Consider the following 27,546-nt stretch of genomic DNA (forward strand, 5'->3'; position numbering starts at 1 on the left):
CCAAAGCTAAGCACTTCTCCCATGGCAAGAAAGACCAATCTAGTAGGCCAAACCAAACTGATAATTCGAAGAGACTTGCAAAGATAACTCAATCATACATAAAAGAATTCAGAGAAGATTCAAATATTATTCATAGATAAACTTGATCATAAACCCACAATTCATCGGATCTCGACAAACACACCGCAAAAAGAGTTTACATCGAATAGATCTCCACAAGAGAGGGGGAGAACATTGTATTGAGATCCAAAAAGAGAGAAGAAGCCATCTAGCTAATAACTATGGACCCGTAGGTCTGTGGTAAACTACTCACAACTCATCGGAGGGGCAAGGATGTTGATGTAGAAGCCCTCCGTGGTCGATTCCCCCTCCGGCAGAGTGCCGGCGAAGGCTCCAAGATGGGATCTCGCGGATACAGAAGGTTACGGCGGTGGAAATTGTGTTTCGTGGTGCCCCTGGATGTTTTCGGGGTACGTAGGTATATATAGGAGGAAGAAGTACGTCGGTGGCCGCCCGAGGGGCCCACGAGACAGGGGGCGCGCCCTACAGGGGGGGCGCGGCCTCCTATCTCGTGGCTTCCTCGGCTGCTTCTTGACTTGCACTCCAAGCTCTCCGGATCACGTTCGTTCCAAAAATCACGCTCCCGAAGGTTTCATTCCGTTTGGACTCCGTTTGATATTCCTTTTCTTCGAAATACTGAAATAGGCAAAAAAACAGCAATATGGGATGGGCCTCCGGTTAGTAGGTTAGTCCCAAAAATGATATAAATGTGTAAAATAAAGCCCATAAACATCCAAAAGGGGTAATATAATAGCATGGAACAATCAAAAATTATAGATACGTTGGAGACGTATCAAGCATCCCCAAGCTTACTTCCTGCTCGTCCTCGAGTAGGTAAATGATAAAAAAGAAATTTTTGATGTGGAATGCTACCTAGCATAATTCTCAATGTAATTTTCTTTATTCTGGCATGAATGTTCAGATCCAAATGATACAAAATAAAAGTTCATATTGACATAAGAAATAGTAATACTTCAAGCATACTAATCAAAGTAATCATGTCTTCTCAAAATAACATGGCTAAAGAAAGTTATCCCTACAAAATCATATAGTCTGGCTGTTGCTCTATCTTCATCACACAAAGTATTTAATCATGCACAACCCCGATGACAAGCCAAGCAATTGTTTCATACTTTAATAATCTCAAACTTTTTCAACTTTCACGCAATACATGAGCGTGAGCCATGGACATAGCACTATATGTGGAATAGAATGGTGGTTGTGGAGAAGACAAAAAAGGAGAAGATAGTCTCACATCAACTAGGCGTATCAACGGGCTATGGAGATGCCCATTAATAGATATCAATGTGAGTGAGTAGGGATTGCCATGCAACGGATGCACTAGAGCTATAAATATATGAAAGCTCAACCAAAGAAACTAAGTGGGGTGCATCCAACTTGCTTGCTCACGAAGACCTAGGGCACTTTTGAGGAAGCCCATCATTGGAATATACAAGCCAAGTTCTATAATGAAAAATTCCCACTAGTATATGAAAGTGACAACATATGAGACTCTCTAACATGAAGATCATGGTGCTATTTTGAAGCACAAGTGTGGAAAAAGAGATAGTAGCATTGTCCCTTCTCTCTTTTTCTCTCATTTTATTTTTTTCTTCTTTCTTTGTTCTCTTTTTTTTCTTTGGCCTTCTTTTTTTTCTTTTTGGCCTTTCTCTTTTTTCCCCTTTTTTTTTCTTTTTGTAAAGTCCGAAGTCTCATCCCGACTTGTGGGGGAATCATAGTCTTCATCATCCTTTCCTCACTAGGACAATGCTCTAATAATGAAGATCATCACACTTTTATGGATTTACAACTCAAAGCTAGAACAAGATATGACTCTATATGAATGCCTCTGGTGGTGTACTGGGATATGCAATGAATCAAGAGCGACATGTATGAAAATTATGAAGGTGGCCTTGCCACAAATACAATGTCAACTACATGATCATGCAAAAAGCAATATGACAAAAGTAATGCGTGTCATATGAACGGAACGGTGGAAAGTTGCATGGCAATATATCTCGGAATGGCTATGGAAATGCCATAATAGGTAGGTATGGTGGCTGTTTTGAGGAAGGTAAATGGTGGGTATATGGTACCGGCGAAAGTTGCGCGGTACAAGAGAGGCTAGCAATGGTGGAAGGGTGAAAGGTTGCGTATAATCCATGGACTCAACATTAATCAAAAGAACTCATATACTTGTTGCAAAAATTTAGAAGTCATCAAAAACCAAAGTACTACGCGCATGCTCCTAGGGGGATAGATTGGTAGGAAAAGACCATCGCTCGTCCCCGACCGCCACTCATAAGGAAGACAATCAATAAATAAAATTGTGCTCCAACTTCATCACAAAGCGGTTCACCATACGTGCATGCTACGGGAATCACAAACTTCAACACAAGCATTCTTTAAATTCATAATCACCCAACTAGCATGACTTTAATATCACTACCTCCATATCTCAAAACAATTATCAAGCATCAAGTTGATCATAGCATCCAATTCACTTTCTATGATAGTTTTTATTATACCCAACTTGGATGCTCATCATTCTAGGACCAACTTTAAAACCATAGCAAATACCATGCTGTTCTAAAAGACTCTCAAAAAGATATAAGTGAAGCATGAGAGACTAGCAATTTCTTTAAAATTAAGACACCACCGTGCTCTAAAAGATATAAGTGAAGCACTAGAGCAAAAACTATCAAGCTCAAAAGATATAAGTGAAGCACATAGAGTATTCTAGCAAATTCTAATCAAATAGGCTTCTCCCAAAAGGTGTGTACAGCAAGGATGATTGTGGTAAACTAAAAAGCAAAGCCTAATATAATACACGACGCTCCAAGCAAAACACATATCATGTGGCGAATAAAAATATAGCTCCAAGTAAAGTTACCAATGAACGAAGACGAAAGAGGGGATGCCTTCCCGGGGCATCCCCAAGCTTAGGCTTTTGGCTATCCTTGAATATCTTGGGGTGCCATGGGCATCCCCAAGCTTAGGCTCTTGCCACTCCTTATTCCATAGTCCATAAAAGCTTTACCCAAAACTTGAAAACTTCACAACACAAAACTCAACAGGAAATCTTATAAGCTCCGTTAGTGAAAGAAAACAAAACCACCACATAAGGTACTGCAATGAACTCATTCTTTATTTATTTTGGTGTTAAACCTACTGTATTCCAACTTCCTTATGGTTTATAAACTAATTTACTAGCCATAGATGCATTGAAACAAGCAAACATCACACGAAAAACAGAATATGTCAAAAACAGAACAGTCTATAGCAATCTGTAACTAACGCAAACTTCTGGAACTCTAAAAATCCTACCAAAATAGGAAGTCCTGGAAAATTTGTTTATTGAACAGCAGCAAAAAGAATCAACGCAAAAGCACGTTCCTGTGATTTAACAAAATTATATTCGTGCGCGCAAAGTTTCTGTTTTTCAGCAGAATCAAATCAACTATCATCGTAGGTTATCCTATAGGTTCTACTTGGCACAAACACTAATTAAAAGATAAAAACACATCTAACCAGAAGGTAGATGCAAGATTTATTACTAAACAGGAGCAAAAACAAAAAACATAAAGAAAATTGGGTTGCCTCCCAACTAGCGCTATCGTTTAACGCCCCTAGCTAGGCATAAAAGCAAGGATAGATCTAACGAGTGCCATCTTTGGCACTAAATTCATAAGTAGCACGCATGATAGATTCATAAGGTAATTTGACTTTCTTTCTTGGAAAGTGCTCCATGCCTTTCTTTAATGGAAATTGGAATCTAATATTCCCTTCCTTCATATCAATAATCGCACCAATCGTTCTAAGGAAAGGTCTACCAAGAATAATAGGGCAAGAAAGATTGCAATCTATATCAAGAACGATAAAATCTACGGGCACCAAATTTCTATTTGCAACAATAAGAACATCATTGATCCTTCCCATAGGCTTTTTAATGGTGGAATCCGCAAGGTGCAAATTTAAAGAGCAATCATCAAGATCATGGAAACCTAGAATATCACATAAAGTTTTCGGAATCGTGGAAACACTAGCACCCAAATCACACAAAGCAAAACACTCATAATCTTTAATTCTAATCTTTATAGTAGGTTCCCACTCATCATTAAGTTTTCTAGGTATAGAAACTTCCAAATTAAGTTTTTCATCATAAGATTGCATCAAGGCATCAACAATATGTTTGGTAAAAGCTTTGTTTTGACTATAAGCATGAGGAGAATTAACAACGGATTGCAACAAGGAAATACAACCTTTTAAAGAGCAATTATCATAATCAAATTCCTTGAAATCCGAGATAGAAGGTTCAATATTATTAGAAGTTGAGGATTCTCCAATCTCACTTTTACCAAATTTAGCATTAAGATCTAAAGACTCTGAATTCTTGGGACGCCTTCTAGGCAAAGTTGATTCATCATCAGTCCCATAATCATCAAAATTCATATTGCAAAACATAGATCTAATCGGAGACGCATCAATAACTTTAAGATCCTCATCATTATTTTCACGGAAACTAGAAGAACACGCTTTTATAAAGCTTTCTTTTTTACCACACAATCTAGCGGTTCTTTCCTTGCACTCGTCAATGGAAATTCTCATTACTTTGAGAGACTCATTGATATCATGCTTCGGAGGAGAAGATCTAAGTTTAAGAGAATCAACATCAAGCGAAAGTCTATCAACGTTCCTAGCCAAATCATCAACTTTGAGCAATTTTTCTTCAAGCAAAGCATTAAAATTCTTTTGAGAAATCATAAATTCTTTCACACTATTCTCAAAATCAGAGGGCATCTTATTAAAATTACCATAAGAATTATTGTAGGAATTTCCATAATTATTAGAGGAATTACTAGGGAACGGTCTAGCATTAAAATTTCCTCTATAAGCATTGTTTCCAAAACTATTCCTACCAACAAAATTCACATCCATAGATTCATTATTATTCTCAATCAAGGAAGACAAAGGCATATCATTGGGATCAAGAGGAGTATTTTTAGTAGCAAACATCTTCATAAGTTCATCCATCTTTCCACTCAAAACATTGATTTCTTCTATAGCATGCACTTTTTTACTAGAAGATCTTTCGGTGTGCCATTGAGAATAATTAGCCATAATATTATCAAGAAGTTTTGTAGCATCTCCTAATGTGATTTCCATAAAGGTGCCTCCCGCGGCCGAATCTAAGAGATTTCTAGAAGAAAAGTTCAAACCGGCATAAAATTTTGTATGATCATCCATAAATTCAAACCATGAGTAGGGCAATTGCGAAGCATCAATTTCATTCTTTCCCAAGATTGGGCAACATGCTCATGATCAAGTTGTTTAAAATTCATAATATCGTTCCTAAGAGTGATGATCTTAGCGGGAGGAAAATACTTAGAGATAAAAGCATCTTTGCACTTGTTCCAAGAATCAATACTATTTTTAGGCAAAGACGAAAACCAAACTTTAGCACGATCTCTAAGTGAAAACGGAAATAACTTCAATTTGACAATATTGTTATCCGTATCTTTCTTCTTTTGCATATCACACAAATCAACAAAATTGTTTAGATGAGTAGCGGCATCTTCACTAGGAAGTCCGGCAAATTGATCTTTCATAACAAGATTCAGCAAAGCGGTATTGATTTCACAAGACTCAACATCATTAAGAGGAGCAATCGGAGTACTAAGGAAATCATTATTATTGGTATTCGAGAAATCACACAATTTGGTATTATCTTGCGCCATGGCAACAAGTAATCCAACACACAAGCAAACAGAAAAAGGCAAGCGAAAAGAGAGGAGGAGATTGGGAAAGAGAGGGCGAATAAAACGGCAAGGGTGAAGTGGGGGAGAGGAAAACGAGAGGCAAATGGCAAATAATGTAAATGCGAGGGAGATGGGTTTGTGATGGGTACTTGGTATGTCTTGACTTGAGCGAAGACCTCCCCGGCAACGGCGCCAGAAATCCTTCTTGCTACGTCTTGAGCTTGCGTTGGTTTTCCTCGAAGAGGAGAGGGTGATGCAGCAAGTGTAGCGTAAGTATTTCCCTCAGTTTTGAGAACCAAGGTATCAATCCAGTAGGAGCCTCCTCAAAAGTCCCACGCACCTATACTACCAAATTGTGAACTCGCAACCAACGCGATAAAGGGGTTGTCAATCCCTTCACGGCCACTTGCGAAAGTGAGATCTAATAAAGATAGTATGATAAGATAAATATATTTTTGGTATTTTATAATATAGATGCAAAAAGTAAAGATGCAAATAAAAGTAGATTGAAAGCAAATATGATAAGAGATAGACCCGGGGGCCATAGGTTTCACTAGAGGCTTCTCTCAAGATAGCATAAGTATTACGGTGGGTGAACAAATTACTGTCGAGCAATTGATAGAAAAGCGCATAGTTATGAGATTATCTAGGCATGATCATGTATATAGGCATCACGTCCATAACAAGTAGACCGACTCCTGCCTGCATCTACTACTATTACTCCACACATCGACCGACTCCTGCCTGCATCTAGAGTATTAAGTTCATAAGAACAGAGTAACGCATTAAGCAAGATGACATGATGTAGAGGGATAAACTCATGCAATATGATATAAACCCCATCTTGTTATCCTCGATGGCAACAATACAATACGTGCCTTGCAACCCTTTCTGTCACTGGGTAAGGACACCGCAAGATTGAACCCAAAGCTAAGCACTTCTCCCATGGCAAGAAAGACCAATCTAGTAGGCCAAACCAAACTGATAATTCGAAGAGACTTGCAAAGATAACTCAATCATACATAAAAGAATTCAGAGAAGATTCAAATATTATTCATAGATAAACTTGATCATAAACCCACAATTCATCGGATCTCGACAAACACACCGCAAAAAGAGTTTACATCGAATAGATCTCCACAAGAGAGGGGGAGAACATTGTATTGAGATCCAAAAAGAGAGAAGAAGCCATCTAGCTAATAACTATGGACCCGTAGGTCTGTAGTAAACTACTCACAACTCATCGGAGGGGCAAGGATGTTGATGTAGAAGCCCTCCGTGGTCGATTCCCCCTCCGGCAGAGTGCCGGCGAAGGCTCCAAGATGGGATCTCGCGGATACAGAAGGTTACGGCGGTGGAAATTGTGTTTCGTGGTGCCCCTGGATGTTTTCGGGGTACGTAGGTATATATAGGAGGAAGAAGTACGTCGGTGGCCGCCCGAGGGGCCCACGAGACAGGGGGCGCGCCCTACAGGGGGGCGCGGCCTCCTATCTCGTGGGCTCCTCGGAGCTTCTTGACTTGCACTCCAAGCTCTCCGGATCACGTTCGTTCCAAAAATCACGCTCCCGAAGGTTTCATTCCGTTTGGACTCCGTTTGATATTCCTTTTCTTCGAAATACTGAAATAGGCAAAAAAAAACAGCAATACGGGCTGGGCCTCCGGTTAGTAGGTTAGTCCCAAAAAATGATATAAATGTGTAAAATAAAGCCCATAAACATCCAAAAGGGGTAATATAATAGCATGGAACAATCAAAAATTATAGATACGTTGGAGACGTATCAATCGCTTGTGCGCCTCGCGGGTAGTCCCAACCTTGCTTCTTTCATGAGCCGAACAAGAACTAAACACTTTGGTATTTCAGATATGTTCAAGTGCTTCAGTACATGGAATATGTGCTTGCAAGGTAGACCCTTTCGAATCATTCTTCTGCAGCTGCACCTTATAGTTTCTGCGGAATTTACTGGTGTATACTCCACCCAAAAACGGTGCTTTCGGTTATTCTTCCAGGCCACGATGTACTGCTGTGATCGGTCTCCCAGCTTAATTTCTACAATCTCCATGCCGTCGATTTTTCTAAGATCATCTTGCAACATATAGAAGTTTGCTGGAGTGAAGACGTGAGAAGCAGCTATCTCAAGTTCCCTCGAGCTAGTAACTGGCACCGGTAAACTCTGTGAGGCCGTGCAGTCATCTCGCTCCTCGTTTTCACGGATACGCACAACGGCGTTCTCATAGTGCAAAATCATATCCACCAGGGTCATTTCACCGTCTAAGTGGAGGTGAAGGCATGAGTTCAGACTTTCACTCCGCTGGTTGCTTTTCATGCCAAGCCAAAACCCCTCTGTTAGATAAGCCGCGGCCCACAGTCTACTCTTCTTATACATCCGCCTCAACCATGTTACAGTTTTTTCCGACTGCCATCTTTTGGAAAATGCGTGCCATCTCTCCTCAAACGTGGTCGTGGTCGTGCTGTAGTACAGAAGAGTTCGGAACTCCTTCAAGGACTTGTGACTGAGGTGAGTCTTCATATTTTTCTCTGTGTGCCACGTACATATACGGTGCCACACGTCTGGCAAGACTTCGCGAATTGCCTTGATCATCGCAGCGTCGGCGTCTGTGATTACACTCTTAGGCATCTTTTGACACATGGACCTCAAAAAAGTCTGCAGAAGCCACACGTATGTCTCCTCGGTCTCGTCCGAAACTATGGCACAACCAAAAACAGTGGTCTTCCGGTGATTGTTAAGACCAACAAAAGGTATGAATGGCATACCATAGCGGTTCATCTTGTACGTGCTGTCAAATACAAGCACGTCACCGAAGTCCTCATAGTCATGACGAGACTGGGAGTCGCACCAGAACATCCTATTCAAATGTCCTTCCTTATCTAGCTTGTACTCGAAAAAAAGAAGCTAGGATCCCTCTGTTTCCTACTGGCCATGATGCCTATGGCTGTGGCAGCATCACCTTTTGAAAGTAGCTTCCTCTTCTCCTTGGCGCAAAGGTTGTATATTTCACGCCTGGTAAAACCAACACCGCCATACCATACATGTTTGCTGATGAAGCAATCCATCATGTCATGAATTCTAATCCCTGCAGCTCCCATGGACATTATCTCATGCTTCTGGTACTCTTTGATTTTTCTGTGGGACCAAAGAAAAGGTACCTCATCCGGTCCTGCCAACATATGGCTATGCTTGTCCTCAAAACTTTCAAAACCCCACGCTTTTGGTCAAGCTTGACGGTCAGGTGCGCTTCACAAAAGCAGCGTGTCTCGGCTCTGAGCCTACGGCTGTGTCCTTCCTCGGTTAGCAACTTGCTGTCACGTTTTCCTTGTCTGGAACAAACAAACCGCCTATAACGCATATGACGTGACTCCGGTTTGCTATACCTGACCTTTTTCTTTCTAATGCTGAAACCATTAGCTCTAGCATAGCTGTTGTAGAAATCATACGCAGCATCGTGAGACGTAAAGGTCATTTCCATTATCTGCATGAACATATCCCTCTTATCATCTGCACTGGCAGTATCTTGGACATTCTTTGCCCCATCATCTTGTGTCACCTACACAATCAAACAACAGCCATGAAAACAGTTTTCTATGGTTTAACATTACTTCCATAGAACATTGATTACACACATACCTCACTCATGATGACCGACGACTGGGACTCCCCAGAATCAGGTGCGTCTAATGATTCGTCGTTAAGGCCTGTCTCCGCGTCGGATTCACCGTAATAGTCGTACGCATTATGACATTCGGAAATGAACTGAAAAATACAACACAAATACATAATTACTTATCATATAATATTCCAGAAGAAATTCAATTTGCATGCCAACAAAATTTTTCACTTACGTACCTAACTAATGTAATCTTCATTCGAGAGCTCCGAGTTGTTTTCCTGATCATCATCAAGCTCATCGATCTATAAATTTTCAACACAAAGATTTAATGTTGTCGGATGCCACCAAAAAATTACAACATGACAATGCCACTCACATTAAGATCGTCCCATTCATTCCCATTCTCTGACCGATCTTCACGATCTGAATTTTCATCATCTGACCAATCTTCTATCCAGTCTTTCATCAGTTCTCCAAACTCCATGTCTACCATGATATCAGTTAACTCCTCATCCGCCATTTCCTACAACCAATAATATGTATCATCACATGTGCAAACATTATCAATGATCAAATATACAACACATAGCACACGATCACGGATGTTACGTAAACAACCGCAACCGAGGTCGTTCAGATCTACCAAACTTAGTAAGGAAGATGGCCACGGCACCCGTCGTGATCACTTTCAATCGCGAGGAACTGCACGATCTCAACACCTAGCTAGATCTGTGATTACCTCTGCCGCCGGATACCTAGGTTAGCCGCCACATCAAATAACGATACTGGTGGTGCGCACAGCCGACGGCAACCGACGCTACGTGAACCCAGATCACGAGGAGTAGCACTACCAGAACAAGATCCACGATCGCATGCGCCTCCGGGTAGCTAGGTTACCCGCCCCGCTAGGTTAACCACTACCACTGGCGGCGGCAGTTCGTTCGATGTTGCCGCGAGCGAGACTAGAGGGGGGACGCGGGATGCGGTACCTGTGCGCGCTCGTTGGAGATTGACGACGTTGTCGCGCCCGCTGTCCGACGAGATCGCCGGCAACGAGATAGCCGCCGCTGGAGATCTACTACGTGACTTATGGAGCTGCGTCAATGCTCGCGAGATTGATGGAGCTGCGTGAATGATTGGATTCGGCAGGTCTTACGTGGACGTGGGGTCGTGTGATGTTTTTTTTCTGACCAGGGTACTGTACGTATACGGTCTGAGTTATACAGGGCTAGACAGGGCTTGGATCTGGGCTACGTTGGGCCAGGAAAAAACAAACTCGTGGGCACAAAAATACCCCTCCGAAATTAGGTTAGGGGGGAGCACCGGAGCAGGGCTCGTTGTATATTGCTAAAAGGGAATATTTCAATCTGGTTTGTGAATGCACACAAATGCAAGAACACTGACTTCAGGTGAGTTCCTGTCCCTTTGCTGACCTCAACAGCAGGTGGACTGACGGATTGCTCTAAAATTGTTGTACGTGCAGGAACAGAGCATTCGCTTCCTGTTTGCCGACGGGGCCAACGACGAGCTGAGCTCGCTGTAGGCGGTGGAGGCGCACACGTTCCCGCACCAGTTTGCCGAGATGAAGAAGAGAGTTGGCCTCGCGCCCGCTGCCATTATCTCTGCGAGGGCGTCTGACAGTTCGGTGCTCAAATCAATTGACGCCAACAGACCAGTGAGGTCCAATTACCCCCTGATCTGTATGCGGTTGTTAGAGAATTTTTTGCATTAATTTCCTCATTTGTGCAACATGTGCAATTCTGCATATGAGCACCGAATTCTGTGAGCGAGGTTTAAAGCAGTTTGATGATCTTATGTTTCTTGCAAGCGCGAAAACTGAATGCAGGCGCAAGAACACTGACTTCAGGTGAGCTCCTGTCTGACGGCCTTTGCTGAGCTCAACAGGTTCAGGTGGACTGACGGATTGCTCTAAAATTGTTGTACGTGCAGGAACAGAGCATTCGCGTTCCTGTTTGCCGACGGGGCCAACGACGATTTGAGCTCGCTGTAGGCGATGGAGGCGCACGCGTTCCCGCACCAGTTCGCCGAGATGAAGAAAGTTGGCCTCGCGCCCGCTCCCATTATCTCTGCGAGGGCCTCTGACAGTTCGGTGCTCAAATCAATTGACGCCAACAGACCAGTGAGGTCCAATTACCCCCTGATTTCGATGCGGTTGTTAGAGAATTTTTTGCATTAATTTCCTCATTTGTGCAACATGTGTAATTCTGCATATGAGCACCGAATTCTGTGAGTGAAGTTTACAGCAGTTTGATGATCTTATGTTTCTTGCAGGCACAAAAACTTTATATTCGTTGCTGTCAAAGAATGAGAGACAAACATTATCATTGCACTGAATGCAACTTGTAAATAGGAAATTTAATATGTCATCATCTCTTGTAGGGGGTGAAAACCGTTTCATTTATAAATCAGATATGAAGTGCTAGAGCAACGAGAATGAAGAGAGTGAAAGTAGAGGAGAGGAGGGCTGGCAGAAAGATGCTACATTGTCTTCTTGCAAGGAGATGATGGTTAAGGTGGTGGAAAACAAATGAGATGAGAAAAATATAGGAAGAGATGAATATGTATACCAACATGGTCGGAAACCACACATATGACACCTTTCAACATAATATCAATATACATATGTTATTCTGTGGCTTAAGGTGTTAGTCGTCTTGGTTCCCTCTTTGGTGTGTGGGCGGCCACTGGTGGCCTCGCGTGGATTTGAGCCGGTTGCCTTGGGTGGGAAGGTTGGCTGGAGGGATGGGAGGCTTCGATGGTGTCGAGCCACACTCGTCGCCAGCGCAAGGTCACTGGTCATGGATACGATCCACTCATCCCCCCCTCCTCGGCCCAATGCTTGCTGGCTCATATTTCACGATGTTCGAGGCAGGATGGTCGTTGGAGGCTTCATGAGTTTAAGGGTTGTCGGTCTGGGTAAAGCCAACCTTTTGATGATCTCAAAGTTGTATGGATGCTAGACGGCGGCCCTAGCGGCGAGGGACGCAATGTTCATGGGTGGAGCGCGCGTCTTGGGTGCGGGCTGGCTATCATGGCCATGTGAGTGGCATGGTCATTGGTATTTGGCGTAGCATGTCGTTGGTTCTACAATTTCTTTGGTATCTGGCGGTACCCTGGTTCCGTGGAGGTATGTGAGCGTCGGGTGCATAACTTGCCTTGTCTTTTCCAGGCCGTCCACAACGGTGTCCATGAGCATCTTACCTTCTTGGAGGCTCCGTCGTGGCGTCGCGGTCGCTCCCTGTTCTTTGTGTTGCTTCGGGTGAAAACTTGGTCCTCGAGAGAGGGCGGTGGGGGCATTCCGGTGGTGTATCCTTCTTCTAGGCACGACTTTGGAGTACATGCTTCGTCGGTGTCCGACTTCACCTCTTCACGATGCCTAGCACACGGTGGAGGTTTTCGTCCACTCTAAACGGTTCTTTTTTATCACCCTTATATTTTGCCTTGTGTGTGTGTGTTGTGTGTGGTGGTGACATGTTGTATGCCGTTGCGAGTGTGTTGGTTGTTGCTTTATACATAAAGGGCAAGAGCTTTTTTCAGTAAATTCATTTGTAGGCCCGTGGCAACGCACGGGCAGTTTACTAGTTCCATTTCAATTTCAAGTTTTTTCTTTTCATAGTTGTTCGAAAATTTTAATTATTGTTTTAATTTTTTTTTTCGAAATTTGTTCACAGTCCCAAAAAAACTTTGGCTTTCTAAAAATGTTCCCAGTTTCGAAATTATGTTTCAAATTAAAAAAAATTCTTGTTTTAAAATTTGGATAGTAAATTAAAATTTGTTCGCAATTAAAAATTTTATTCTGACTTTCAATAATGTTCGCATTTAGAAACATGTTAAGAAATTGTTTGAAAAAAAAATTAAATGTTTGTACTTTTTAAAAATTGATTTAGTTTTTTCAGAAAGTGTTTGTGTTTGCAACAAATATTCCCTTTTTCATAAAATGTTCTTGTTTTACAAAATATTGCATAAATATCAAAAAATGTTCCCAATTTAAACTTTACTCAAAGCTCAAAATGAACATTTTTGAACCTGCAAACAATATTTGAAAATGCAGACATTTTTTAAAATTGGAAAAATATATAGAAAGGCGAACCATTTTTTGCATTCTGAATGTTTTTTTGAGAATGGTAGCATTTTTTGAAATGTTCAAACTTTTTTTATGAAATCCTAACAATTATTCAACTCTGGAACATTTTCCGGAAACCTAAACAAATTTTTAAATTTTTAAAATTTCTATCCAATATTTAAGATCTTTAAGGAGGGGGGTGGGGGTGTTAGATCGGTAGGAGATAGTATTTCCGATAACCCGCGTTTCGTATGATACCAGGAAGCTTTGTTAGCTCGGCTGGTCCACGACAAGCGTCCACCAACTCCAGGGCTCAGGTTAGATCCTCTTGCCGGCACTTTTTCATTTTTCGTTGATTTTTTCACTGTTTCGTCGCGACGATGGGCCGGCCCAATCGGGGGCTGCGTGCGGCCCGCGCATTCGGACGCAAAGAGCGGCGCATAGGAGGTCCGATTTTCCTCTTGACCCAGTCAGGGCGCACATTATTGGAATCAGCAGATTTGTCGTTTGCCGACTCTTTACCGTCAGCTAGCGGACGACAAAGGAAAGCTTTGCCATCAGCCACCAGAAAGCCGATGGCAAAGAGGCAGCGGACGGCAAAGGAAAGCTTTGCCATCAGCCATCAGTTTGCCATCTACTAGCGGACGGCAAAGAAGTTTTGCCACGGCAAAGAGTGAGGGTGCCCACTAACAAGTACCACCCAACAACCACTTTCTTTGTCGTCCGCTATCTCACGGCAAAGATTCTTTGCCGTCCGCTAGCAGACGAAAAAAAATGCCCAACTAACGTCCGTTAGCTAGGCTCTTTGCCGTCTGCTAGCAGGCGACAAAGAGATGTGACCTAAACTAAAAAGCGGCCAGCCCCACACCCCTCTCTCCCTCCCCTCAAAACACCCGCGCCGCCGCCCCCGTGCCCGAGCCGCCCCCGCCGCTCCAGCCGCCCCGCCGCGCCGCGCTGCCCCGGTCCGGCCGCCCCGCCCGGCCCCGGCCCGGCCGCCCCGCCCCGGCAAAGAGCTGTGACCTAAACTAAAAAGCGGCCAGCCCACACCCCTCACTCTCTTCCCTCTTTCCCTCCCCTCATCACACCCGCGCTGCCGCCCCGTGCCCGAGCCGCTCCGCCGCCCCGCCTCGCTGCCCCGGCCGCCCCGACGCCCCGGCCCGGCCGCCGCGCCGCCCCGATGCCCCTTTCCTCCACCCTCTCGGCCACCCCGCCCCGGCGCCCCACTTCTCCACCCCCGCGGCCGCCCCGCCGTTCCGGCGCCCCCTCCTCCATCCCAGGCACCCCCCTGCCGCGCCTGAAGGTGAGACATCCCTCTTCTTCTTCTTTTTATTTTTTTAGATTTAGTTTATTTAGGTTTAATTTAATTAGGTTTGGTTTAGTTTATGTTTTTTAGGTTTAGATTTAGTTTAAGGTTAAGTTTAGGTTAAGAAAAACTGAAGAAAGAAGAAAGATGGAAAAAAATAAGAAGAAGAAGAGGAGGAGGAGGAGGAGGAAGAAGATTAGGGAGTTAGTACCACTTCTAATACATAAACTTGTCCTGGGAGTAACAAGTTCATACAAGAACTAAAAAAACCCCACAAAAGTAGTACAACAACTTTGCTAACAGAACATTTTAGTCCAAAATAGCGAGCCGAGGGGTCTCGAACCAGAGACCTCGCGCACAAGTTTGCTTGCAGGTAGCAGCGCGCTAACCACCCCAGCATAAGGCAGCCGTCGATCTAAATAGAGCTGCACATCTTATAGTCTTTGGTCGCGCACGGCACGAGAACACTTCAACCGATCACTGATCGGTATACCTAAAAGAAATACGTACTCCTACTTCTTTCCCTAATATATATATATATATATATATATATATATATATATATATATATATATAATAATCTTTCCCTAATTAATAATAAAGCACGTACTGCTTCTGCCCGCTAACCCACCGTCGCGCACTTTTTATTTATCATAAAGTACGTAAAAACGTGAGAGTCCATGCTGGACGCCCGCGTGCGTCAAAATGACGACCTTCCGCTAAAGTCGCGCAAAAGGGGCCAGCCCGTTATCACGCGTCGCAAGTCGAACTCACTACATCAAGCAACGAACGTTGTTAGCCAGCCGAGCTAGTAACCGTGGTTGCGTAAATTGCAGCGCTAGTTGTTACAAGTACTACTACTATGGCAGATCCGTTTTTTCTTTCTTCAGTCTTTTCAATATTTCTTGAAAGACATGCGAACAATCTTTATTAAAAATGCGAATAAATTTTGAAAACGTGAACAAATCCTTACGCGTTTCTTTTAAAAACAAAGTGAACAAAAACAGAAAAACATGAACAATATTTTATGTACGCTGAACAATTTCAAATGTACCTTGAAATTTTGTGTAATATACACTGATTTTTCTTATTACATATAAATTGAACATTTTTTAATATACATTGAATAATTTTTGAATATACATTGAACATTTTTGTAAAATACGCTGAACAAATTTCAAATACACAGTGAACATTTTGTAGTATTCGTTGAACTTTTTTGTAATATATGGTGAACTTTTTTGTAATATATCGTGAACTTTTTTTAATGTACGATGAACATTTCTATATTGCATGGTTAACTTTTCAATAACATGCGCTGAACATTTCTTAATATACGATGACCATTTTTGTAATAGGCATTGAACTTTTATATAGCACACAAAAAATGAGAAGAAAAAAGCATAAAAGCAAATAAACGAAAAGGAAAAGAACAAAAGGTAAAATGAAAAAATTAGAACAAAACAACTAAAAACTGGACAAAACATTGAAAAAACTTAAGCAAAGAAACTGCAGAAGAAAAATGAAAAACAAAAAAACGCAGGAAACAGCGAAGAAAGCAGCAGGGAACGAATAACATGTGAATCCCGTACGTGGGCCGGCCCAACCGTACGCTCGCTTCAGCGAAGGCACGACCTTTTGACGCTAACGAGCGTCAAATAGGATCTGCCTAAAAACGTTTCCGGATGTGAAAAGGTTTCGTTGTTTCTGTAAAAACTCTAGGGCTTATGGTGCTACGCTAACTGGCTTCATGGGCCAGGTTGGGCGTCCCGCGCTGGCAACCACGCCTCCCGCGCCGGCAACCACGCTTTCCTCTCGCGCGTAATGGAACGAACAGATAATCCCACCTCGGTCTTCTAAATTTAATCCCACCAATTCATAAGCCTTGGAAATCAGGAGGTGCCTCACAGTGAGCAGCATATCAGGAAGGGTTGGCCGCTTTGCCGCACTAAGTTTGCCATGATATGTCGACTAGATTTTCCATGTTGGAAAAAGATTGACACGCGCATGGAAAAAAATACATACTAAAATGCCATGGCAATTTTGTAGAATGAAAAAAATGGGTGAAAATTGCCATAATGACACACAAATCATCACTATATTGCCATCACCGTACACAAATCCATCACACACACACACACACACATGGCCAAAAACAAAAAAAATATGTTCAAGTTGCCCAAGGCGAAAAACAAGCCTATATTGCCATGGAAATTTACATATTGTATAAATTAGGGTGGTGGTTGAGAAAAATATGTAAAATTGTCATGATCAAATAAAAATGTATTTTGCCAAAGATCATGACCTAAGATTGCCATGGTCCATACACTAGGTTTGCCATGGCGTACTAGCAATGTGAAAATCGCAACACATAAAAACATACTAAAATTGCCTTGGTAATTATGGAGAATGTGAAAATCAACAACTACTAACAAATTTGTTGTTCTTATAGAAACATGGAAAAACTACCATGCATACACACAAATGTTAAGTTGACATATGTTGTTTGATGAGTGATATTTTTACACTCATTCACCCTTAGTTTAAACCGATATATTCCATTTAAATCGAGATATCCGCTCTTATATTTCTACTAATGACTAATGAATGCAAAGGATTCCACAAATCCTTTCTTTGATGTGTTTCCACAGAAAATGGGCTAAAAACAGAAGAAATCATGTGTGAACATGGAAAGGATGGAAATGAAGAAATAAGAAATCAACAAGAGGCACACCAGAATAAATAACACAAAAGACGGTGTTCCAAATAGTGTGGATTTCGAGGCAGATCGTCCACCCAAACAACTTTTATAAAAGGGCCCTCCATCGAAATGTCAACAAAAGAGCGTCGAATGAAGATAGAACAGAGTCATCGTCATCCCCTCTCATGATGATGGCTGCTCGAGGTCCTCTGACCGAGGAGGAAGGAGGGTTGCCGGCGCTGGATGAATGCGCGGTGGAACCTTCTAGGTTGTTGGGCGGCGGCAGAAGGTCGCGATGGAGAGGAGGACGCGAGGGGGAGAAGAGGAGACCGGCGTCCCTGGTGCTGGCGGCGCGTGAGGGAACGCGGGATCGAAAGGATGAGGGTGTGTTGTGGGCTAGGTTAAGAAAAAAGGTCCTGGGCGGGCCTGGTGGGTGACCTCGGGTCTAAATGGGCCTGCCATGTTTTTCCCTGCAGCACGCAAAACAATTCCAGGCCCGCCAGATTGCTGCTATATGGAGGCTGCGGGCTGCGTGTTGAGCATGCAGGGAAGGTGTTGTGCGGGTGGTATGTGGTCGAAGTCACGAACAAAGGGCAAGAAATTCAAAGGTGTTGTGTGAACTCATATCGGCAAGATTCAACCCGAGCCATCTTGGATTGAGAAAATATCTATCTACCTTGTTGTCTCTGATTCTAACCAGCCTTGCCTGGAATTTGGTCATGTCAAAAGACGGCCATGAATTTGTGATGAGGCCAGTAATTTTCTTCTACATGCATTTAGTTTGTGAAGCATATGTTTTTGACTTTTGTGAACGTAAGCACATTGTTTTGCTGATTTAATGATTGATTTTCATACACCTAAATAATCTGTAGTTAGTTATTGTTGCGATTTTGGAGTTCAGAAATATACTAATATTTTTTGTTCATGCATATGGCAGAATATTGAACTTAAGAGTTGTTTTATGGCAAGTGCTACGCGTCGGCCGGCTGATCTTTTCAAAAGTTCCACCGTCTCACGAGCCCAGTCATTCTTCACGTTTGCAACATTTGTGTTACAAAACTTTTTTGCAACAGGGGTTATGTTACAGAAATTTTTTGTAACAAAGATTGTGTTATAGAATTTCTTTTGCAATAGAGATTATGTAGCAAATTTTCTTCTGCAACAGAGGTTATGCTGCAAAAAAAATTATCTCCACCGTCGAGTTGCCACTGCAACATTTTCCATGTTTCGAAAACATGGACGATGATGCAAAATCTTAGGACTTGCGGTGTGTGAAACTGAACCGACATGTGGTTGGCTCTCGACGAGGCAGACGCAGAGGGTACAATTGGCCAGATGATTCTAATCATTTTCCTTGTTTTATTCTCCTTAGAATTTCATTTTTTTGTTAAAGTCTGAATTTAGTGTTCAAAGAAAATGCAATTCTATTGTAGACACACACACACACACACAAGTCAAAAGATGGTATATGCATGTCATTTATTTTTAGATACCATTACTAAGTTCCCCCTGCTATTGTTGACTTCTCATGTTGTTGCACTCAATCTTTATAGCAGGACCAGCTGCTTAAGCACTTCTGCTCATGAAAAGTTGTTGGTAAGCAAACAGTAGTGTGAACTCAAATTTATTAGGTCGGCTGGCTGAATTTATTAGGTCGGCTAACCGGAGCTTACGACGATAAGCGGATGACGGTCTGTGCTTCAGAATTCTTGTAAGTTCTTATATTTCTATCACATCCGTGCTGTCCGATTCTCACATTTTACATGTTGTGCTATTCTACTAGAAATGTGAGAGAATATTTGTTCTCCCGTTGCAACGCACGGGCACTTTTGCTAGTATATATATATATATATTATATTATTTTATTTTATTAATCTTTCCCTAATAATAAACCAGCGATTGCTTCTGGTCGTCCGTCATTGGACTTGTTCATAGTTGAAACATTAATTGAAAATCTATCTAAGGCAACTACCAGGAAACTCAACACACAGATCACTATTACTCAATATGCAACGGGTTGACTTTATATCTGTCGAGTCTTCCTTCCTAAACTCTCATCTCACGTATATGGTGGGCACAAGTCATGCTTAAATTCACAGAAAAATCCAGCATGGCCTTTGCTAAAATAGGACATATCAAGCGCCTGAAATTTGCCGGAACGGAAATGAATCAATACTCCGGCAAAACATAGGCCACTCGGATTTTCCCTGTGATACAAAGATGTCCATACACATACAACGATGCTTAAACTTGCAATTGAATTCGTTATGTGCGAATACTGCGAAGACGAGCGCGGCCTGTGCGACAGAAATTTCCTATTTGATGGTAGGCGCTTCAACATCAAGCTGGATGAGACATTTGAAGTGGATACAGTAAGTCACAACGACAAGTCTTTTTTTAATTAAGCATGACTTCTGCTTCTTTTGCTTCAACTTATAATTTTATTATTTTTTACTTTTCTACTAGCGTATTCCCTGCCATGCAAGAATTTTTGTCTTGGATAAGGTTGGTTTGAGTACTATGGAAACTATGGAGGTAAGGAGAGTTCACTTGAGGACCGAGCATGGTTATACTTTTGCCGCAAAATTATACAATGTAGACACCTACACCTATTTTGAATGCAAAAATTGGAGAGCACTATGCAAGGCCTATGCATTTGAGCCTGATATGCTTATCACCTTTGATATTCGTCCGGAAGATGATATTGAAGGTAATATCGACATCTGGGTCGATGTGCAGACGCCTCTAGTTCTATCATTATGTGAGTTTCTCAACCATATTTATGTCTTGGATATTGTTTATTCAAAATAGTTGACAACTAATTTCTATTAGTACGATTGGCGAGTCGCTTGACGCGTTCTCAGCCTTGTGAGCGGTTGGAGATAATTCTGGATCTGGTACTGGAGTCAGTTCTGAACCCAATGTAGTATCCAAAGCCGGGTTCGGGCCAACGTCGAGGCTTGACGCCGAGATGTTACTGGAGTCGGTTCTGAAGCCGATGTAGTATCCGAAGTCGGGTCCGGACCAACGTCGAGGCTTGACGCCGAGACGAGGTCGCCCGAGGCTGGGGTGATTGATTCCTTCGCGTAGTCTTATGGTGCCAGGGGGCCTTTTCCAACGTCCTTGAGAGAGATCGGTTCCGGGGTCGAGCCCCCGATGTCTGATAAGCCCTCATCCGGCCTGGCGTCCAGCCCAAAAGAACGAGCACACCGCGGGAATCCGTGGTGTATTCCAAGCCTCAGAAAGTCACGACCTGAACCGGGGCATAATTCTCGATGGGAGCCAGATGACCCGCAGAGTCGGTGCAAAGGACCATGCTGCCGAATACGGGAAGTTGGCCGGGGACGAAGATGTCCCCGTAGCCGGTGCCGCAGTTAATCAGCAGATGAGTCATCGATCTTTTGGTTTATCTAACAGCAGAACTCTCAACGAGAGCACAAATGTCGGTGGTAAAACCGGCAGATCTCGGGATAGGGGGTCCCGAGCAGTGGATCTCGGATCGTTGGTAACACGAACGAAGGCGACAGTATTTACCCAGGTTCGGGCCATCTCGAAGAGGTAATACCCTATGTCCTGCTTTGATTGTATTGATGATGATGATGTATCGAGTACAAGCTTGATCTACCTCGAGATCGTAAGGAGAGATCTAACCCTAAGGCTAGGTGAATGTAATTGTGATTGGATCCCTTTTACAGGCTAAACCCTCTGGCTTATATACATGCCAGGTGGAAGCATCTAGGGTTACATGGTTGGTATCCAGGGGTGTGCATGGAGGTGGCAGGAGATATATTGGAGTATACGCTAAGTCTTGGGTAGGTGAGGTCTTGACCACGTCCAGGCGTGCAGCTTCCAGAGTCCACCCAAACCCGAGGACTATGGGATTGGTATCCCCTGGTCCAGGACACCGTCATCAAGTCTCACCCAAAAGAAAAAACGACAAGTGATGTGTAGGGGCCACTGGCCCGTGCTTACTCAGAGAGAAGAGAACGTTGACTCACACAAGGTTGAATTAGATCACTCGACCGATGGTAGCAACCATCGGCAACGACAAAGCTGATATCACTCTTGTCCCCAATGGAGCGGGTGCTTCGTCGGCGTTTGTTCCTGTTTCAAGAAGCCGACAAGGGCTTCGCCCATGTAGAAAGAAATGGAACCAGTTTCTCTCTGGACGTCTTTCGCTCGCTGCGGCGCTTCTTGGACGCGTGAAATCGACAACGACGGATATCGAACTAACCCTTTGAGAAAACACCTCTTAAAAGTGGTGTGGTTCGATGACCGACCAAAAGAAAAAGAAAAACCATTTTTTGTGTGTTTTTTGTGTACCAGAAAAGAAAGGAAAGGAAAAGAAAAGCCCCCATATGCCAAGTCCATGAGTGAGCGAGTGGATGAATGAATGATCACATGGCGGTAACATGCGTGGACCGGGGCTGCAAATGAAATGACCATCCTCTCCCTCCTTGGCTCCATCACACGCACGCACACTGTCATTCATGTGACCTGACGCCATTAACACACTCTCCCCTCTCTCTGACCGCCCCCAAGCACAGCACAGGCGCATTGGTGGCGTGATTGCGGTTGGGATTGCCGCCGGCCATGGCCGATCCGTACGGCGACGGCCGGGCGCTGAGGAATCATCAGCACCAGCATCAGCAGCAGCGGCCCAGGCTGAAGCCGGCGATGGAGATGGAGGACCTCATCAGCCTGCTCCACGGCTCCGATCCCGTCCGCGTCGAGCTCACCCGCCTCGAGAACGACCTCCACTGTAAGCTCCCCCGCCCCCATTGCCGATCCGATCTGCCCTCCCAGATCTCCCTCCCTCCCTCCCTCGTCGCCGCCCGGAGCAAGATTCCGCCTTTGGAGCTCAACGGATTTGGTGCTTGCTTGCAGACAAGGAGAAGGAGCTCGGCGACGCGCAGGCGGAGATCAAGGCCCTGCGCCTCTCCGAGCGGGCGCGCGAGAAGGCCGTCGAGGATGTCAGTACCCCTCAATTCCCCCCAATTCCTCCTCTCTCTCCCTCCATTCAACGCCTCTTTTACATCTAGGCTAGTAGAAAATTGTGCAGATCCGAGCATCGGCTTCATGTAATTCCTGAGCAGCTCTCCTCCAGCAATTTCCATGTCTTTTTCGTCGAAAACGACGCCTTGATTTTTCGGTTACAGCTCATGAAAGCTCCATCTGCATCTTGAACCTTCAGAATGCACTTGTATCAGCTGTCACTGGCACTAAAACGACCTGCTCACTAGTTCTGGATAGCTGTTTGTTACTCCCTCCGTCCCATAATATAAGAACGTTTTTTACACTATACTAATGTCAAAAACGCTCTTATATTGTGGGACAGAGGGAATAGTTTGCAAGTAGAAGCATTTTAGGATAATTGTTAGTTTGCAAGTAGGAGAAGCTAATGAAGCTCCAAATGCCTTCCTTTTCACGCATTCGTCGAAATTTTAGACCTCTGGTGTAATGCTAGGAGGATTGCTTGTTTGCAAAGAGTAGAAGAAACTAACCAAGGAACCACCTCTGACATATCATTACACTTCAAATGCCTTCCTTTTCCGTCCATTTTTCAAATTTTGGGGACAATCCTGACTTTGCCTTACGCATCAATGTAAGCTTACCGAAGAACTGGCAAAGGTGGATGGGAAGCTCAAGCTCACAGAGTCTCTCCTGGAAAGCAAAGTAATGATCAGCCCTTCCTTCTTTTCCTGTTTTTTTTTCTTCCAAGCTCACAGTTTTATCTTGAGAAGAGAGCAGCTGTTGATGGCACACGGCATTTTGCAGAACCTTGAAGCGAAGAAGATCAACGATGAGAAGAAAGCAGCACTTGCTGCCCAGTTTGCAGCGGAGGCTACGCTTCGGAGGGTTCATGCAGCGCAGAAGGATGATGACATGCCTCCCATCGAGGCCATCCTTGCGCCGCTGGAGGCCGAGCTGAAACTAGCCCGTCAAGAGGTACTTTTCATCTTGGCATATGGTTGTGTTGTCTTATTTTCTCTTGCAGTCTGATCAGTGTGTTCCATGTAACTGTATTTGTGTGAAACCTTTGCTGCGGGTATCCTAGCCAGCTTTGAGCAATCTGTATTTAGTTCTTGTTCTCAGAAGATATTGGTAGCTTTTATGCAGCACCTCCTGTAATCTTACTTATTTTCTACCGTTTTCTTGGTAGTTGGTAATACTGCAACCTTCTGGTGTCCAGATGTAGATTTACGTGTTGCTACTTCACAATTTTGCAAAGCGGCGCATTCTATCACTGACTTTTATGTGCAGTTGTAGATTCTACCATCAATCCTGTTCTCTGTCGATTGAATGCCCTCCTGCTGAAACACTAATGCATTGATTTTGTTGAGCAGATTGCAAAATTACAAGATGACAACAGGGCATTGGACCGTCTTACCAAATCCAAGGAAGCTGCTCTGCTGGAAGCAGAAAGGACAGTTCAGATAGCATTAGCGAAAGCTTCCTTGGTGGATGATTTACAAAACAAAAACCAAGAATTGATGAAACAGATCGAAATATGTCAGGTATAAGACGGTGAAAGCATGCATTTACAAACAATTTACTAGCTGTGGCATACGATCAGCAATGTTATATGAGACTTTGTCTTTGGTATTCTATAGGAAGAGAACAAAATCCTGGACAGAATGCACCGCCAGAAGGTTGCTGAGGTCGAAAAGCTTACTCAGACCGTCAGAGAGCTAGAAGAAGCTGTTCTTGCTGGTGGTGCAATGGCAAATGCTGTGAGGGACTATCAGCGGAAAGTTCAGGAGATGAATGTAATGCATGATGGCTTGAACCCCTATTCGTGCAGTTCATGATATTTAGTGTACCCGAAATTATTCATTGTCATACAAGTCAATATTTCTTACATGCATGTTGTTCTCAGGAGGAAATGAAAACTCTGGATCGTGAGCTTGCCCATGCAAAGGTTTCAGCAAATAGGGTCGCGGTAGTGGTGGCAAATGAGTGGAAAGATGGCAATGATAAAGTAATGCCTGTTAAGCAATGGCTTGAAGAACGGAGGCTTCTGCAAGTAAGTAATGAATGTCTCACATCTTCTAGTCTTACTCGACCTTTTCTGGATGGATATCTAGAAGCCCCTCAATGGGATTGTAGCCTTTTCACATTTTCTTCTTTGACTAGACTAAACCATGGCACTTTTGTTAACTTGTGGAGGATTATCCTTTTACAGGGAGAAATGCAGCAACTTCGTGATAAACTTGCTATAGCAGAAAGGGCCGCAAGATCAGAAGCTCAACTGAAGGTATATATTTTTCTTCATGTTTCTCATGAAGTCCTACCAGTTAGCTCTTCCCGCTCTCTTCATTTGTGATCTGCATCGCATATTGCAGGACAAGTTCCAGCTACGGCTTAAAGTACTTGAGGAAGGATTGAGAATGTCGACATCTCGAACCAATGCAAGTGCTGCGCGCCGCTAATCTATTGGTGGTGCTGAGAGTGCATCCAAGACCAATGGCTTTCTATCAAAGCGGCCATCACTCCAGATGAGAACATCAGTATCTACCACCACAACTACTCTGGTGAACCATGCGAAGGGGGCATCCAAGTCTTTTGATGGAGGGTGTAGATCACTTGACCGCTATAAGGGCCATGTAAATGGGGTTGGCATGAACGTATCTACCGACTCCAGCGAGGATAAGGAGTCAAACAACTCAGATGAGAAGCCTAGTGAATTTACATCTGTTTAGTCGGAGGACACGGTGTCAGGTATGCTGTATGATATGCTCCAAAAGGAGGTCGTTGCTCTCAGGAAGGCTTTGTCATGAAAAGGACCAAAGCTTGAAAGACAAGGATGATGCAGTTGAGGTAACTTTAGTCTGATGCGAGGATCATAGTGTTAGGCTGCCCTCACTTTTTTCCGCATTCCTTTTGCCCGCATACTATTAATGAGTGGTTTGATGTGCAGATGTTGGCTAAGAAAATCGATACTTTAACAAAGGCGATGGAATCAGAGGCTAAGAAGATGGGACGGGATGTAGCTGCCATGGAAAAGGAGGTGGTGGCTATGCGATTAGAGAAAGAGCAGGATACGAAAGCAAGAAGGTTCGGCAGTTCAAGCACCTCTGCCTCACAGATGCCACCTGGAAGGTACAGTACACCCCTACCGCAGATACCATTCTCTCTGTTGAGATTTTGAGATAAACAAGCATCATGCTTGTTTCAAACTCCACTAGGCACGGTATGTGCTAGTTAAAGAATTTTTTGTGTGTATCTCAGGACTCTGCCTCGGAGCGGTTCAGCACGCAACATGTGATGCTGATATGAAGTATTAAAAAGACCTTGGAGCATCTCTTGTGTAGTTAGTTGAATCATGGCATCCAGGGACCCTCTGCTGACTTCTGTGTAGAGAAAACAAGAAGACATTGCATCTTGGTGCCCAGAAGTGTCGAGTCTGAGCCTGACCCTAATCAATCGTGCCTACTACATCTCGTGGTCGCGGAAATCAATCAATCAGCGACTCGAGTCGGGTGAAGTTAGTGTCGTTGATGAGATTTGGTGGTGTTTTTATTCAATTCCCATCGTGGAATTGAAACACTTTGTTGTATAGGTATGGTGTGGCCTTGCAATCTTTTTTGTTTGTAATCCTACTCCCCAAGATCTTGTGTGGTGTTTTATGCTAGCCAAGTGGTTGTGAATAATAACATGATGATGATGATAGTGCAGTTAAGCTGGTGTGCCTTTTTTTTGGAAGGTGAATTCCAATCTGTCTACTGTAAAAATGCAGCATCGAAACCATTTAAGTACACACACACACACTCTCCTTCTCCCTCTTCTTCTCCGTTTCTCTCTGACATTATCAGAGCAATAAGCCCAACTTAGGCCAAAAAACTAAACTTGGGGGAGTATGTTTCCTTACCGACATATCATTCATGTTATCATTCTTATTTGCCTTCTTTATGAAAAAAAAATACATTTGCTTTGTGTTTCTCTGAAGTTGTTTGTCTTTTGATTTGTGTTTTATGATAGACCAAATTTTTTTCCCCGTGCACACTGACGTTGTATGTCTGGCCGAGTGCAGACCGGGCGTCTGAGTGGCTCGGTGACGGCTGCCACTTTTGGTCGAGTGGGACTGGGCGAGGACGATTGGTCCACCACTTAAGCCGTGGCGTTCGACGACAAGTAAAATCATGATGGGCGGGCGTAGGGGAATTGCTGACGCCAAGCAGGTAGGTGGTTGTTTGGGGAAAACCCTATTTGACGTGTTTTGCGTCAAACAGTCGATCAATTGCACACACACGAACGTGGGCGAGCGAGCCACGTTCCGGTTTTAGGAATCTTTTGGAGGGTTCCCAGCGATTTTTATAGGTTTTTGAGACCTTCCATAAGGTTATTAGACCTTTTTTTCTATTTTTTTGTCTCTGTGTTTTTTATCTTTTTCTTTGTTTTTTATTTTTATTTTCATGTATCTTTTGTTCGAAAATTTCAAATAATTTTTGGAATTTCAAGAAATGACCCCGTTTTCAAAATTTGTTCACAATTTCAAAAAATGCTTGTGTTTCAAAATTTGTTTGCGTTTTATGAATTTTTTTTGTGCTTTACAAAAATGTTAGAAGCTAAAGAAAAATGCCTTCATATTTTCAATATTTTGTTCGTATATACAAAAAAGCGCTTTTACAAACTTGTTCGGGTTATTCAAATTGTTCTCAGTTTTGAAAATTTTGTTCCGAATTGTTCTTGTTTTAAAATTTTGTTCACCAATTAAAAAATATATCAGGTTTTCAAAATTTGTTCCTGAACTCAATTTTTGTTAACCAATTAATTCTTTTTGCATTTTAAAAAATGTTATGAAAATTTAAAAAATGTTCCCAATTTCAAAATATGTACCCTTTTTAAAGTATTTTTTGCAAATATAGAATATTCAGGAATTTGGAAATTTCGTTGTAGTTTAAATGATGTTGATAAAATTAAAGTTGTGTTCATATTTGTAAAAAATTGGCACCAATTTCAGTCCCAAAGGGCGGGCCCAGTTGGGGCGCGCCACGGCCCAGCTTGGCAG

The 27,546-nt window shown here is 43.1% G+C and overlaps 1 pseudogene; it reads left to right on the forward strand.

Annotated features, from left to right (window-relative positions):
- The first annotated feature begins 21,986 nt into the window (after nucleotides 1–21,986).
- Nucleotides 21,987–26,212, forward strand: LOC123055171 (microtubule-associated protein 70-1-like; annotated as a pseudogene).
- Nucleotides 26,213–27,546: the final 1,334 nt, after the last annotated feature.

The sequence above is a fragment of the Triticum aestivum genome, chromosome 2D (genome assembly GCF_018294505.1).
Source record: "Triticum aestivum cultivar Chinese Spring chromosome 2D, IWGSC CS RefSeq v2.1, whole genome shotgun sequence".
Taxonomy (NCBI): domain Eukaryota; kingdom Viridiplantae; phylum Streptophyta; class Magnoliopsida; order Poales; family Poaceae; genus Triticum; species Triticum aestivum.